The sequence below is a fragment of the Teleopsis dalmanni genome, chromosome 2 (assembly GCF_002237135.1).
Source record: "Teleopsis dalmanni isolate 2A chromosome 2, ASM223713v2, whole genome shotgun sequence".
Taxonomy (NCBI): domain Eukaryota; kingdom Metazoa; phylum Arthropoda; class Insecta; order Diptera; family Diopsidae; genus Teleopsis; species Teleopsis dalmanni.
The window spans coordinates 147,999,029-148,017,033 of NC_051847.1; the positions used below are offsets into that span (position 1 = coordinate 147,999,029).

General features: G+C 29.6%; 1 protein-coding gene across 1 annotated transcript in view; it reads right to left on the bottom strand.

Annotated features, from left to right (window-relative positions):
- LOC119680027 (protein sarah) overlaps window positions 1–16,944 on the bottom strand; it is a 30,070-nt gene extending 13,126 nt beyond the window's left edge. The window contains exon 1 of the mRNA XM_038092645.1: window positions 16,595–16,944. The gene's annotated coding sequence lies outside the window, so the exon portion shown is untranslated. The remainder of the gene's footprint in view (window positions 1–16,594) is intronic.
- Between the last annotated feature and the right edge of the window lie 1,061 nt (window positions 16,945–18,005).

An 18,005-nucleotide genomic window follows, 5' to 3' on the forward strand; every position in this document is an offset into this window, starting at 1 on the left:
ATATATATATATATATATATATATATATATATATATTATTATACTATTATTTCATTAATTTAATAAAATATTAGTATATTTATAAATAAATTTATCTTTGTGTTATAAAGAAAATCGATTAATTTTAGAAACTACTGAAACTTAAAGAAAATCATAGAAATCAAAAAACAAACAAGAGAAAAAATAACAAAAACAAAAAAAACTAGAAAACTGGAAAACCTCACCAATTTTAAAATTTTCATGATTTCGAGATTAAGTACATATTCAATTATTAAAGTTCAGAAATGAATAAATGACAAATAAAAGAAAACCTAGAAAAATTATATACATTTAGGTGTTAATTACCTTACAAAATTATAAATACAAATAATAAATGAGTTTAAGATTAAATACATATTCAGTCGTTAAAGTTCAGAAATAAATAAATGACGAATAAAAGAAAACATGGAAAAATTATATACAATAAGTTTAAATTACCTAAAGAAATAATAAATGGAATAATTATATTTTTAACAAAATATTAACTCAATAGAATATCTTGAAACACAATTTTAGTGAAAAAAAAAATTTAGGTACAATGTAAAATAAGTTCGTATCATTATATAAAGTTTTGATTTACTGAAAATTTTCATATCAATGAAAAATAAAAATACAAGTTTTTTGCGAGTTTGATTGCTACAAATGGTACTAAACACTACGAATAATCTCCTCACTAATAATATACAGCAGTGGTTTCCAACCGATATAGATACAGGTATAGATACATAGCTTATAGTTTGTCCAATGAAACTTCACTTATTAGAAAATAAGCACAAAAATTTTCCAAGTAATTAAACTTATTTTATAGCCTATATAATGTATCTTTGCACTTATGCAATTTGTTATAAATTATACCAAAAATGAATAAAGCAAATTAAAATACATATTCATGTAATTTATTATTCTTGACTTTTTGGTCCATACTAAAAACAAAAATATCATAGTAGCCAAAAATTTCATAGATTAGTAAAATCTCTGGACCATATTTTTTCAAAGATATGCTACCAATTTGCTCGTAACGGTCAATGGAGAGAACAATAAATCTTTGATTAATAAGTTTTTTACCAAAAAAATGGGGTTAGTACGTAGAAGCTTTAGATACAACGAGGGAGTGCACCACATGCATGTTATCGTATTTTAATGAGAGTATAATTTATTGTTTTTATGAATAGGCTTCTATAATCGTATGCTCTCAGCACAAAACATCAACTATTGTCGCTGTGCTCTGCTCCGTTCAGAACCCGTACCCTGTCTATTTCTTATCTATCGTCTGCTCTTACCTATCTGGATTGTATTATGTTCGAATATTTAACCAATGGTGTTCTCTGATAAACAATTATCTAAGAAGTCTGGATTTGCACAAAAATGAGACTAATCACAAAAGAAAATTTAAGGATTTTTTTTTTTTGGAAATATTGGTCAAAATGTTTTTTTAAAGCTTAAAATAAGGAGTGGGAGGGGGGTGTGGAGAGAAGTCACAAATATTTTTGTAAAGCTAAAGCTTCATACATTCAAAGTAATGATATATATAAACTCTAAAGTTTTTCTAATATAAACAAAAAATCTATGAAAAGAGATAAAATTTGCTGTTCGATTAATCGAACGTTGGGCGGATATGGGTTAATGAGTAACGCATCTATTACAGAATTTCTATGTAATAGCGAGTTTTCAAAATTGAAACAAATTTAGCTGCTGTTCTATCTATACTAGAAAAATTGCATATATTAAACTATAGTAGTTTATAATAATAATGTCTGAAAAATAATTCTTTGTGACAAATGTCAATAAAAGGATGTTTCCAAATCAAGACCACATAATGTATAACTCTTTATATATTACTTCTTTATTCTATATTCCAAGAGTTTATGAAAACAACCGAAGGAATATGATCTGCTAAAGTACTTTGAAGCATCTCCAGAAAAACTTTCAATGATTAAATTCAACAAAATTTTTTGAGTGCAATTACAATAGCAAAAGTTTAATTCAGTTTCCAGTTTAAATATATAAACTTGCGTCTATGGAGTTACCTTACAGTTTTTTATTTTTTATTTTGTATTTTTTTTATACTCATATCAATACAATTTTAGCTTACTCAGATTTCACTTGAAGTTTCTGCAAAAATCCTTGACTACAACAGAAGTAGCAAATCAGTCAACAAAGTTTTCCTTTACAATTCGAATCATTTGCAAGGATTTACGCGTTCTCGTTGAATGAAACTTAAAAATTTATGCGGACAAGTTGATGTCAGGAGGAAAAAGTTTAAAGCATGTTTTAGGCATTTAAGCGTAACTTATACATTGAGGCACAAGTTTTATGAAAACCGCACCTGAACCGCACTCTCGCTAAGTAACCGTGCACGAATCAAAGCTACTTCATTAAGTAACAAATAAACAGTGTAACAGTTTTAATATTATTTATATTTTTAATTTTAATGTATAAAAAATATAAAAAAATAGAAATCGCTGTGTAGGAGTCAGAAGTACGTTAAAACAAATTGTTGCTGAATACATTTGTTTAGTAGCAAAAAAAGCGAAGTTAGCAACAAAATAACTTTTATAAAGTTTTAAGTTAATTTCGCACGAGGGTAAAAATAAATTTAATTATAACGAAATTTAATTGTTTTATTGTGTTTCAGACTCAAATCAGTCGCTTTGCAATTGGCGCAAAATATTCTATGACCGACTTTACGTTTTAATGACGTCAACGACAACTAAACTATCGGCACGATATTTCATAATATATGATAAATTTGAATTTCAACATGTGATATTTGCTTCACAATATACTCGTAAACTGTGAAAGTAAACAACTGAATTTTCCACAATTCGTTTAAATTCAATTATGGTCACATGCCCATAAATACTATAGATTTACATGCAAACTTGTATCTTTGCTGTGCATGTCTGCTGGTGTCTGTTCGTTTATTCTACTGCTGGTAGCCTGGTTGCATGAGCAGGATTTATATTAAAAAATGGCTTAAAATGGTAATGTATCTCAAAATATACGACGAGTACTCATTATTATCGTCATCGTAATGATTATCTGCAGTGAGTTATTTCAGTGGTGATGACGATAACGACGATAATGACGAAACTGTGCCATTCCTAAAGCAACACAAAAAAACTTCAATAAAATTAATATAGAAAAGAGATTTACTAGCAGCAAATACAGAAGAAAAAAAACAAGAAAAATATTCAAGGACGCCAGAAGCAACTGGCAAGTACAATATGAGCCCAGATACATTTACAGTTACGTACAATTCTACAAATAGACTTTTGCTTACATATCTAGACGATATATTAATATTTACAAAAGAAAAATTGTTGCCACAAACTGAATTTGAATATTGTTTAATGTTGAAGGAGCGCAACAGAATGGATTGCTATAAATTGGTTTCAAATCATTCAATTTTGTAGAATAGAATAAACTCAATGTTAGCATGAAATGCAACTCATTACGGAAGTGTATCTTTCCTTGAGAAGCTCCTCATAAACAAACATGCAAGCACACATATGTATGTATACCATATATAAAATCTGTCGTATGTATTTCTATGATTACATGTCAGAACAGAAATTTATCAAAAGTTCATGGAGCAAATGCTCCAATGCAACAATTTATCGTTGCCTTTTGCAGGAAATTCATTAAATTGTAAATTACTGTAAAATTATTTTTCTTTCCAACTAATAAAATACTGAGGTTTCAGAGGGAACAGCGGATAATGCTTCTTTAAATTATGTTAAAAGTTAGAAAATATTAAAAGATATATGTGATTTTATTTTAATTATAAAGATATATTATGTTGTTATAAAGTGTGTTTTGTACAAACGTGCTCTAACCTCAAAAGATAATTTCTTGGTTGGAGAGACCAAGAGATCCTTTAATTAGATATCTAATGCTTTTGTTTTTAAATTGGTTCTAAAATTATGGTGGCCCAAAATTGGTGTTTTTGGGAAATAATCTATATCATATACGTACAAACGTGCTCTAACCTCAGAAGATAATTTCTTGGTTTGAGAGACCAAAAGATCCTTTAATTAGATATCTAATGCGTTCGTACTTAAATTGGTTCTAAATTTATGGTGGCCCAAAATTGGACTTTTTGAGAAATAATCTGTATCATATAGGTACAGATTATATGTCATTTATGTGTCATATATCAATATCTTTTTATCTTTAAAACATTTATGTTAAAGAATTATACTTTTAACACACACCTCTTGGTTCTTTCAAACCAACTACAGATGGTGAGTTGTGATGAAAAACGTTTTTGATGACAAACTCCAATTTAATTAAATAGAATGCAGCGATATTTAAAGGTTTAGAATGTCAGAAAAAAGGAAATAAATAGAAAAAAAATGTATTGATCAAGAGGATAGATATTGTATTTTAGCATGATAATTTTAGATGGAACACATACATTTTCAGACTCCACAAGCCATTTTTGCAGATATCTTTTTTCGATAGCACCAAAGCAGTAAAGGCATCATTGATACAACCAACATTCAGGAAACACATTTGTAAAATATTGTGCTATAGAGACGTACACATGTCCTACGCATAATTTTCATGAAGGAAATTTACAATTTAGTTGTTATATGTTAATATTTGAACCCATTAAATGTCTTTAAAAATATTAAGAAATCAAACCCAAATAATTTTCATTTACCCAATAAACAGATTAAAGAGATCGTTACACCAAGAGAATACAGAATTATAGTATTATAGAAAAAACTATAGTATATTAGTATATTTGATTTAGCGCTAAATCAAAATAAGATATCTTCTCCTTTGAATCACATGCATGTTTATCTGACTATATACAATGCAACTTATAAAATGCAATAAATCCAAACAAATAAGATTTTGTTTATTTTTGTTATTAATGTATGCAGAAAGGATATAAATGATTTTAAAAAAATTTTAATGGACCAGAAAAAAAATGATACACTATATTTCGATCTAATAGGAGGCGTTGCTATGGCAAAATATTAAGTCAATTTTATATATATTTTTAATGAAAAATTTTTTTTTAATTATTTTCAACCCGAAATATTATCATTTAAAGAACGAAAATTAAATTTTCTTTGGCCCGTTAAAATCAAAATTGTTGTTAATGAAAAAAAAAATGTCAATTTCAATTCCGTTATAAGAGCAGCCTCAGTTCTTACCGCGTCACTCAGCCAAAGTAGTATTATATGCATGCATATATATATATATCCTTTATAATTCGAGCACATCCAAAAAGTACAAAAGTAGCAATGAAAATAGGAAATTGACAAACTGATGTGACACCACTCTGCATAATATGCCTTATAGTCATAGCCTAAAAGAGCTAATTTTAACGTACCTAATACATTTATCTCCCCTGTAAATAGGTATATTTGTTCCGCGTTATAGGGGTATTCCCATGTACCCCGTATACACATGTGCAAAAGTACGCGAAGCAAATTATGAACTATACAAATCCCCGCGTGATATAGGGGAATGCCCGTGTTATACGGGGGATTGAAATCGCATAATATGAAAACGCGTTATAAGGGTATCGCGTTATAGGAAGGATTACTGTATTTCAAAATACTGATGATGAGGATTTAGGTAATACTCAAAACAGCTGTATGCTCAGTCAAGAAATTTAACTAATTTAAAATAAAATTCTTATGTGTTATTAACTATTAATCAACTATTATACTCTTCAATAAGGACCACAGGTTTTTTTCGTCATAATTTAATAGAAAATTAAATTTATTAAAAATATACCTTCTGATCAAAAAAGAACGAGAGGCTTATTTTCGAATTCCCGCGCTTAACTAATCGGAAATTTTTTTTTTCACGCTGGCAACACTATTGTACACATTCTGTCAAAGTTTAACGCATATCATACGATTAGTTTTTGTTTGACGTCTATACAAAAAGACGAAGAATATCAAATTTTGTGTTGCAAATGGATTCAAGTGTACCGAAACTGTTAAAAAATGTTAAAAAAAGGCCTTTGGTGATTTGTGTGTGTCGCAACCACAAGTATACCATGATGAGATCCCTGGCCGCCTAACAACTTCTGTTACTGAAGAAAACATTGAATCGGCGAAGCAGATGGTGTTGGAAAATTGTTGTGAACCGATTAGAGAGATTGCAGTGTGTTTGGACATCTCATATGGATCGGCCGAACACATTTTAACTGATGTTTTGGGTTTAAAACGCGTCGCTTCTCGGCTTTTCAAAAAAAGTCGCAGTTTTTGGCCAAAAACTCCACCAATATTATCAACCAAGCACCGTACTCTCCAGATATGACCCCGTGCAACTTTTTCCTCTTCCTCAGACTATAATTGCCATTGCGAGGAATGCGTTTTGAGACCATAGAGTCCATAAGGTAAAAATCGCCACACAAAAATTTTTCGACTTCTTTGTATAGACGCCAAACAAAAACTAATCGTACGATATGCGTTAAACTTTGACAGAATGTGTATAATAGTGTTGCCAGCGTGAAAATAAAAAAATTTACCGATTGGATAAGCGCGGGAATTCAAAAATTAAAAATTAAAGTTCTTTGTTGATCACAAGAAGTAGGAAAAAATACTACTGTGCATTAATGTAATATACAAAGGAAAATAAAGTTGATGTACAACGTAGTGAACATTGAGATAATCTAGCTAACAATAAACAATGCCAATGGAATACCAGAATAACGCAATAAGCGAGTTGAAACTGTAGGAGCAAGAATGCATCGAAGCGGGAAAAGCAGTAGTAATGTATATAAGAAATTTAGGTTTTATTTTTAAAAGAATTTTTTTATTTATACACAAACAAATAAAATAACTGAAATAAAAAGTTTCTTTATTGCAAGATTTAACTAATCGTCAATACAAGTAGCAACAGAATATTGCAACAACAACAACAAAGTTACAAATTCATTCCTTAGAGAAGAGAAAACTTATTTTTATTATAAAAAAGAAATAAAAATTCAAGTTCAACGTTTGGAAATGACACAAACAATGGATTTCAACAATAACAAAAACAAAAGTAGGAAACTCATGGACAACTTGAGTGAGTCTGATGAAGATGAATGATTGTACTTAATAAGTATTTTCTAAATATGCACACAAAATGCCTTATTGGAAAGCAAAATTTGCAGGCGGGCGACTGGCATTGGCCATGAAAATTATTAATATTATGAAAATTTTATGTTATGGAATTTTTGAAATAGAAATTTCCCTGTTACTTTCGTTTGATGTTTGTTGTTGTTTTTATTGCTGTGCTTTTAATTAATTAACGTAAGCGTATTTAATTTTATAAACCGACCTTGCTTGTGTGCTTGAACTAGAGAAAAGTATATTTTCTTTTGCTGACCTTTTGTGAAACGTTTATATGATGTCTGAAATAATTTCATTGAAGGAGAAAACTAATAAGATTGGATTTGGAAAATGTGTAATTATTACTTTTTGTTCACATCTTATTACATATGGATAAAGAAAAATAATTATTATTAATATTAGTATCGATTTCATAAGATAATTAATAACAGCAGTTAATTAAATAATTATTTGTAATAAAACAGAGAATTGTTTTTGAAATGTATATGCGCTGGCTAACTATTTATTATTTAAATATTAACATATTTATTGATTTTGCTAACAGTTTTTTTTTTTAAGAACTAAACATATTTGCAAATGATTGAATGTGATAAGTTTATCTTATGTGAAGTCCTTTTAATAAAGCAAGGCAAGCACTGCGATGAAAACCACAAAGTAGTCGGTGACCCGGCAGGAACATAGCGGAGAACAATTGAAAATTGCAAATGAAGTAAAAGATAATTGAGTAACTTGGAATTATGTCACAAGCACAGCTCCTAATAGAATACGATTTAAATCGATGGTGGAGGCCCCTTGCTGCAGAAGGAGTTCAGGAAACTTGTAGTAGTAGTAGAAGTCCTTATTATTAATGACATTAAATTTGCGGAATATATCTGATATATTCAAATGTACTGTATAAACAATATTGCGAAGCAGATGTGTGAGGAATAGAAAAGATGATCGAACTAATCAGTTCACAAAATGCACGAACATTGCTATTAGGATTGAAGTGATCTGCAGATCAAAGGGGATAAGATTTGTTTATGTAGTAGAGAAATTGAACAGATGACGACGTCTTGAGGCGATGAGTAGAAGTTTAGGAACATATCCATAATAGATGTGCTTATTAACGTATGTCATTTTTTAGCATGTGATTATGTCTTGACTTAACTTGAACCATAATAGTTACTACTGCTGTATAAAATAATCTTTTTCATTGAGAGATAATATACTTGGCCTAAAACACAGTTTTTATGAAAGTGACTGCTACAATATGTAGAGCTATTGTCGGTAGTTAGTCTTAGAAGTGGTCGCACTGTTGTAATATCAGTAGTATACATATTTCTATTACAAAAATATTAATCGATATGTGAGAGAAAGGTAAAATTGTGTCGTTTTTATTATTTTTTTATATGGAATAAAATAGTAAAATGAAATAGTGACACAAAAAAAAATAGTTTTTATAATAGATTTTAAAATTTTTATTGTTAAAAACTTTTGAATACTTGTTTAGTACAAATAAATTACTGTAATAAAGTAATTTTGTGAATAAAAATAATTTCATTGTATATGAAAATATATGACTGAGCGGACAAGATTATTGCTAAACTCTTTGGTATCATTAATGTGATTGAATATTTTTCTTTAACGTTAAAAACAGATGCTATATGTTTTACAGAATAAATCAGCAATATGTAAAATGAAGCAATTCTATTTTTCTTATGAATTTACTTGAACTTATATTACATTCACATATTAACATACACTTTAGAAAGGTGATGTATATATTGTACATTAAAAGACAATTAGATATTTAAGTAATATCTACTATATATCCCAAAATATAGTACCTAAGACATACATTGTGACCGAAAAGCTTCCGGAAATTTTAAATAAAACGCAAAATTCTTAATCTTCATCAATATTTATTTTATCTCCTTCAAAATATGCTCCATTAGAAGCGATACACAAATGCCAACGTTTCTTCCAATCATCAAAACATTTTTTATAGGCGCTTTCCGGTATGGCTTTGAGTTCCCTCTGCGAATTCTGTTTTACGTCTTCTATGGATTCAAAACGCGTTCCTCTGAGTGGTAATTTGAGGTTGGGAAACAGGAAAAAGTCACACGGTGCAAGATCAGGTGAATACGGTGGCTGTTCGATGGTATTTATTGAATGTTTGGCCTTAAAATCGTTGATAATGTTGAACAAATTGAGGTGAATCGGAACAAGCCGGGCGTTGACACGTCGCATACACAAATTGTCCACCAAAATCAAACGAGCCATCTCACGACCGATGCCTAGCTCTCGTGCTATCTCTCTAACACTCACATGAGGATTTTTGAACACGATTTCCTTTGCCTTTTCAATGTTTTCGTCGGTGGTAGAGGTCGAAGGTCGTCCAGAACGCGGCATGTCTTCGACGGTCGTACGACAGTCCTGAAAGGCTTTGTACCACTCATAAACTTGAGTTTTCGATAAAACTGATTCCCCATAAGCCTTTTGTAGCATTCGCAACGATTCTGCACACGAAATTTCGTTCGAAAAACAAAATTTGATGCAAACTCTTTGTTCAATATTTTTTTCCATTGTTTTTTTCGCAACGCACTACTGAGGTGAACTGGTTTCAACAGCTGCCGTAAACGAACTGTCCGACAGATCGCGCTCATTTTTGGCATAGTAATTAAGGACAGTGCTGCCAAACTACATAAACTTAAAATATCGAAAAATATACAGCGCGCGAATTTTAAATGAGAACCTCCGAAAACCTTTCGGTCACAATGTATATCCTTTCTACATTGAATGTTTCATTTAAGGATATTTTCTGCGTTGACCGTTTCATTCAGAAATGTCAACAGATATGTGAATGAATTAAACTTGAGTAGATTTAGCCACAGGTATTCTTTGATTGGGAACATATTATAAAAGTTTTTATTCATTGTCATTCAAAAGTTTTCAATCCTTGTACTGGTTTTTATAGCTACTATTACTATTTAACGTTCAGAAATTAGTTCTATTTAGAAATAATTTTTAACCCTTTTAGTTATAATAGTTAAGTTTACAATTTCATTAAATGTTTTTAATTTCATTAATATTTTTTAGTAACAGTTTATCTCCTTTCATGTAAATTTGATAAATAAAAAGATATATTAGTTACACCCCATTTCGCACATTTTATTTACATTTTATTTATTGACAGTAGCAAAATTAATTTTTTAATTTAATCTATAAAAGTAACAGTTTCCTCGAGTAAAACACAATTTCCATCGCTCAGCACACACAGAAAGGCAAATACAGCTAAATACCTCCGTGTTCATATAAAAGAGTAGCTCTTCTATCGCCAATGTCTGGTGGTCACTTGAGGAAACAATAATCAAATTAATTTTCAATGTTACTGCTACCATTATCGATTCATCAATTACGTTAATTTGTTTATTTTTATACTTATTTTATATCATTCGATTTCAATCAAAGTTTATGAAAAAATTATTACTCATCTGATTTTGGTAAGAATTTATTTTTATGAGATAAATTGGTTTCGATTGAAATGCTACATAGAAAAGGATGTGTTGAAATGTGTAGGTTTACGTAAAAGGATTTCATTAATTTACTTATTTATTTTATCTAAGACATTTTTACTCAAGCACAAGCTCTTTTTACTTATTAAAATTCGAAATTAATTTATGATCACAAAATATTTAATACATTTTTTTTATAACCCATTTTTTTACATGTGGGTGGGTATAAAATCATTTTCAAAGCGAAATTCTAACCATTTTATTTTCACATAATAATAGCCTTAAGCAATTTATATTTTCATATTATATTTTAAGTATTTTGTGTTTTAAGAAAAATAAAACAATTATGTATATTTGCAACATGTTATTTTTCAAAAATGTAACCATTTTAAATCATAGGTTTGAGATAGTAAAAATTTTATAAGAAGAGAGTACGTTGCTGTCCTATGAGATAAATACTTCAAAGAAACTATAAAAGAATCATCCATATAAACAAAAACAGAATTAACAACGTAATACATAACAAGGTTCTGCTCTGTAATTACGTATATTTTGTAAAATATGGAATTTCACTACAGAGTACTTTAATATTTGCACACTCAACAAGATGCAAAAATGTAAATTAATTGTTATTTTATATCGTAAAAAGTTTATATAAACTTTAGACAATACATTTTAATTTAAATATTAAAGAGCCAAGGCAAAAAATTCAAAAACGTACGTCAACAAGGAAATCTACGTACAACCAACAAAGCACACCCTTTCATTGTCGCCTGTCAAAATCATGTGTAGCAGTTCCCACCACAAAAGGGAAAGAACAAACTTTATCATCATCGCACATGAGTTCCAATGCAGTTTTTGGCAATACTTCACCAACAACGACCTCCATTTTATGTTGAAGGTAAAGTTCCAAATAAAAAAAAAATAAATAAATAAAAAAAATAATAACAATATAAAAAAATATAAAAATATATAAAAATAAAAATAAAAAAAATAAAAAAAAATAAAAAAAAATTGAAGTATAAAAAGTGATAATAAATAATACATGGGAAAGTAGTGATTATATTTTTGCTATAAATTGTTATTTATTTACACATAGGCTTTGAAAATATGAGACATAAAATTTATTACGGAAATATTTTTAACATGTCCTTGGACGGTTTTAAATAGCACAGGTGTCAATTATATAAGTATATAAAAACATTCTTAAGAAAAATATATATATTTATATATTTTATTGTTTAAATTATTATTTATTGTTTAAATATTTTTAATCTATTAACATAGATATAAACAATTTACGAAATTATGAACACGTTAGAAATATTAAAAAAGACTGAATTTAATAGGATCCCAATGAAAACAATGATAGCCATTTATATTTTTTGCGATATAATGTATGAGAGCAAGTGAATATGTTGGAAAAAAAATACTTACAACATGAGCATGTAGTCGGCTAATTTAACCCGTTATATATTTTCAAACAATATCTTATACCTGTACGTGAGATATCACTCTCTTTTGTGAAATTCACTCCCTTTTGCGTCTTTGACAAATAACGGCGTTTTACATTGAACTAGGCGATGGTTATTGAAAATAGTGGTGAGTTCATTTATACTCTACGTTGCTTCGGTAAACGCAGAGGTCATGTTAAAAAAGCATCTACTTATGACATCTATGACTTATGACAGATCTCATAAGCCCCTTCGGGTGAAGGGATTAAAATATTCTCACAATAGGCATGCCTCTCGTAAGAAGCGACTAAAATTCCGGTACCACGCCGACACTTATGCAGGAGTGTACATAGTAGTAAGTGACACGGCATTTGCGAAACCTGACCAGAAGTGAGTATCTGGTACTACGGGGGTAAGTGGGCCCGCAGCTTCGGCTGTGCTGACCAGTTGAGGTTGGATTTGTAGTGGCTGTTGGTTAGTACTCAAACTTACGCGGGAAGAATATTCAGTTTTGGTTCACATTCGCCGTGGAGTTGCATATTCACTATCGGATGCTACCACCCACATTGTAGCAGAGGTTTTAGATGGGCCAAGCTTGACGCCTTGTATTAATACATATGTTTTTAAACACCGTAATATAAGGCTATTATGGCGAAAAATGTTACGTTAAATAACAACAAAGACAGTAGATCTCATAAGTTCACAACTGGTGGCTGACGTCTATCAGACAGTGCCAGATCATGTAATCCCTGTAATTTCTTCGAACTTTCCGATAAACATCCTCGATAAACATCCAATGACAAAACAATGACAAAGAAAGTAAGAGACCTATGTCAAAGGAAAATGGAACTTTCCAAACATTGAAGGGTAGATCATTGCTGACTTCATATCCTCATAACGCCTCTACTTTATAGTATAATAGTTTTAAGCAATACTTGTACCCCTTTAAATATGAGAAAGACATATTCTACACCTACTTTCCAGATGTTTTGGAAGACGCGCTTCGCATATTATTTGTATGCTTTCGATTGAGAATAAAACCAACAAATGCCTGCATCATTAGGAAATTGTCCCAAATGAAAATGTCATTTAACATATTTGTGACAGCAACGAGGTAGATGATGCAATGACGAAAGTAATATTTCAAGTTTACCCGACTGAGTTTAAAACTGACAAACAGACGGTATAGTATTGCAATACCTAGCAGTTTTTTTTTTCAGTCAGTTCCATCCGCATTAAACGGTGGAAGCTTTGAGAGAATTAGTTAGTCACCTCCATAATTAAAGCTTTAAATTTTCCGACCTATTTATATTAAAAATATAAATAATATAATATAAATAAATACTGCCGTAGTATTATGTCAAAAATTATAATACTTTTGTTACCTAATATACCCATTACTTTGTTGTTTTTTGCTCCGCCCAGAACAAAAGCAACGAATATCTTTTATGGCTTATGTATGCTTCTGAAGATTCCTGAGGTAGATTCTAGTTAGTGTCCGCATAGGACATCTATTAGCATATGGAAATTTCATATTTTTACGTGCAATGAAATCGACATACTACTTCGACATCCATTGTCGCACTATTGCGAGAAATTTTAAAAAACTTAATAAAATCATGCTTACTAATCACTATGCTTGTTTAATCAGTTAACTCATTACCTTAACATCTCTTTGTTAATAAATTTTGGTATAACAATTTGCCTTTATTGAATCGCTTTCATTTAAAGCCTAACAATAAGTTTTAGAATCTTAAAAACTAATAACATTGCATTTTAAAATATTTTATACATAGTTGCTACATTGAATTAATTATAAAAATGAATTGTTAATTATTTTAAGGGGCCTCTGAATAAGTAGCCATGGCTTATTTTTCAAGTTGAATTAAATAGGGCAATCTTTAGGAAAGCAAAATGGCAGGATAATAGACCTGTCTAGAGTAATTTACCATTTTGTCACAAGAGGTCTAACAAGCAGATTCATATTGTAATCCGTTCTGCCAATTTTGTCCAGATAAAATTGAGAACTCCTACCATATAATTAGAAACTGTATAAGATTCGTAGATACTAGACAAAATGTAGAGACACTAATTAAGGGAGCCAGTCCTTCTTCTATGGTAAAGCAGATTTGGCAAGCAATGAACAATGGAGCCTTCACAAGTGCATAATCTATAGAACAATAAGCAGACGAAATACTTAGTAGGCAATCAGACTAAAAGCACGCTAACTGCTCTTGCCCTGTCTTGTGAAGGAATATCTTAACTTGTCGTACTGCAGAGATCTTCAGGATTCTGAGATTTTTCGAGATTCGATAAAAAAAAAGACAAATAGGGCCATACTAACATATTTAATCGAATTAAGTGGATTTAATACGATTATATGCTTCATCATATTTAAACACAACACAATGAATAACACTGATCAACCAGTGGATTTTCATTATTGGATTTTGTTTTCGAAACTAAAATACATAATCTAAGATTTAAGAAAATAGCTAAACGCTATACCAGAAAGTATCTTTAAAAAATTCCAGAATAAAAAGGATGACATTATCTATAAATTTATTTATATGATAAGTTATTATCTGTTATCTTTATTCAAAACACGTATTCAAACAATTTTTTCTTAATTTTTTTTGCATTTGTTGTGACTTATTGCAAACAATATATCCATTGTAATCTGTTCCAAACTAAAATGATTATTTGATATTCCGAATGTTACGTTAAAGACATTTCTTGACATCTAATCAATCACTGTCCGTTAATTATTAAACTAAATTATTAACTAAAATGCTTATATGATATTCCCAATGTTGGCAGAGAGAGAGAGATACTATCATCTACTTTGTTACTGCCAGTTACTCGCTACAAAACGTAAACGTATTGTAGGATAATTAAAGAGTTTATCATTTCCTGTTTTATAGAAACGGCACTCTAATTTTCTGGTCTAGATTAGCGGTATATTTAAATCATTGTGCTTTGAAATTGTTCTATTTTATTACTTGGGTAGATGAAAACTCTTGTCAGATCTGAAGATTGACAACGTAATCAGCGTTGAGCACTATGGACAAATGCAGAAAGGTACTACATAGACTGGGTTAATTCTATAATGAATTTTATAAGACCTTATGTCTCAGTGTCCTTCATTGGCTAAGAGAAGATTCGAAAGACTTTGTTTCTTACTGACCCAACAGAACTGTCATTCTGCAAAATCAGTAACTTGACTAAGTTTATAGACTTTACACTTGAATGAGGAATCATACCTTTCAGCATTGTTCGTATGCTGATCACTGTGGTCATTTTGGTAATCCTTCTGGTCTGTTTAGGAAAACGCGGACCATTATTTGAGCTCAAGCATGTTTTTGATCGAAGGCTGCAACTGCAACCTGATATAAGCTATCCATTTAGAGGTCAATCAATTAAAATAGTCATGCTTATATTATATAAATATTTTAAACACTTTCGTATTTTACAAAATTTTCATAACCGTTTCACAATTTGTCGATATTTCAGAGGACTTATAAACTAAATTTACTACTTAAAATTTTTCTCTCTCTGTTATATTAACGAGAATATTTTTTACATATTTTATCAAGATACGAGTATTGTTACCGTTAAACAAATCTCAAAAAATTTATGTTTCATTAAGTAGAACTTAATTAAGGGTAACTATTGATAAATTAGCACACTTAATATTATTTTTCAAAGTACAGAGATCTTATAAAATTGAAATTATTATCAAAACTCTCTAAGATAATTTTAATCTATTTAAAATCTTCTGCGTCAGCAATACACAGCGAAAAATTGCAATATATTTGTGGAGAAAAAAAATTCAAATTGTAATAAACGTTTTAGGAAATTTGTATAATTTACATAAATAATTCCGCTGACAATTCGAACGTCATGAAAATGGATATATATTATTTATTTATTCGCGCAGAGTGTTTAATCTAATAGAATGGAAAAGCCAATTTAAACGTTTCACTGCACGTCATGAGCCAATAAAATGTTTTTATTGTTCCGTTCTCGAAACACAGTGTTTACAAAAGGCAGATTTATTTGAATTTATTTATTAATTTAACAGAATTTGAAATATTCGCTAATGTGTCTAATTGTGTATACATAAATTTAGCCAATATAGAACAGCTTTCAAAGATTCATTAATACATAAATTAAACTATTTTTAGGCTCACAATAATCCTTGCTATTTTGCAATTTGTTATTAAAAGAACAACAATAACAACAAATACAAAATTACTATTCTTCATAGCTGAATTTCACGACATATAATTTTCAGTAAAGGAACAACAACAACAACAACAACATGTAGAATTGTTATTGTACATTCTCCTAGGAGAAAAGCAACAACATTTTGCAGGAAAAAACGGTATTTAATATTTTGCCTTTTATTTGTTTTTGCAAAAACACATTACATAAGTGAACAACGCATTTATCCCAAGAGGAAAGAATTCTAAAATATTATTATAAAATTTTAATATTTCATTTTATTTACCTTAATTTGCAATAATATTTATATTACACAATTTGTTGACTGTGCTTTTAATGCAATTTCACCGGATTCGTAGTGTTTAGTCTTATAATAAAATGAATTGCGGCAGTTTTTACAATTATTAAGACACACTAATTTTAACAACAAAGTTGTGAACGTTTAACACCGCACGTTGTTAAAGTTTGATCGAATTCATCTTTACATATTTTAGCACTCACTTCTTTTTTATATGTAAATAATCACCTATATAATGTACAATTATATAGAATTTTTGCAAAATTTTTCACAACACTCAGCTATCAACTCCACCGTTTTCTATGCGTATTGTTTTGCAAATGCGAATGGATTGACAAGCTACGAGAATCAGTGTAACTCTGGGTGCAAAACACAAAAATAACAAATAATAAGTGTCAAAATAACACAAAAAATACACAATATGTGTTGTTTTATGAAATATGTAGTAGGTTTGAAAACTGCCTTATCAACAAAAATTCTGTCTGTTCTACGAGCTACTCGTATTAACATTGAGTAATACTGTGTGTACACAAATGCGTTCCACCAGCGAATTTTTGAGTAAATGAGAGCATACGAGAGAGTGTAACATCCCTGTCGAGATTTGAAAATGCTACACAGACTTTACTCAAACATTTTATTTCAAGTAAATTTTGTGTTGATATGTGAATCAGCTCTTTTGGTTTGAATTTAAATTTTTGTATTGTTTATTTACGCGACACTGGTGTTCTCACAAGACTTTAGACAAAGCTGTTCCATGGAAATCTGTGTAAAGAGCATGATTTGGCACTTTATTTGTGTTACGCTCTCATTTTGTACTTTACTTGTTTTTTACTTGAGTTTTACTACGACTCACTCGTGGAACACACCTCTTATGTGACGTTTTCATTTGGTAAATCTGGTGTAACTTTTTCAATCAGAATTCACTTTTATGGCGTTTTCGATTGGTAAATGTGGGGTAATTTTTTTAATCGAGATTTACTTTTAAGACAATTTTTATTTTCGATTGGTAAATCTGTATAACACTCAAGGTTAATTTATAGGATTAGAAATAAATTTATTACATTCTAGATCCGAGTGTGAATTCTAGTAAATTGATGATAAATTGAAGAAAATAGTAAATTATGTTGGCATGACAGCGCATGTTGATATTTATCAGAATTTCGAGTAGGGTAAATTAGATATAAATTAGCTAAATTAGGTTTTACCATTGTGAAAATTTTTAACAAAAAATAATAAATAAGTGCAATTTAGAAATAAATAAATGATTACATTTACTATTTATTATTGTATATTATTGTTGTTTCATATGTTATTTTTAAAATAAGCAACTGTTCTTTTGTGATATGCTTACAAAAGCAAAGGCCTATTAGTGTTAATAATTATAAGCTAGTGTTGATGA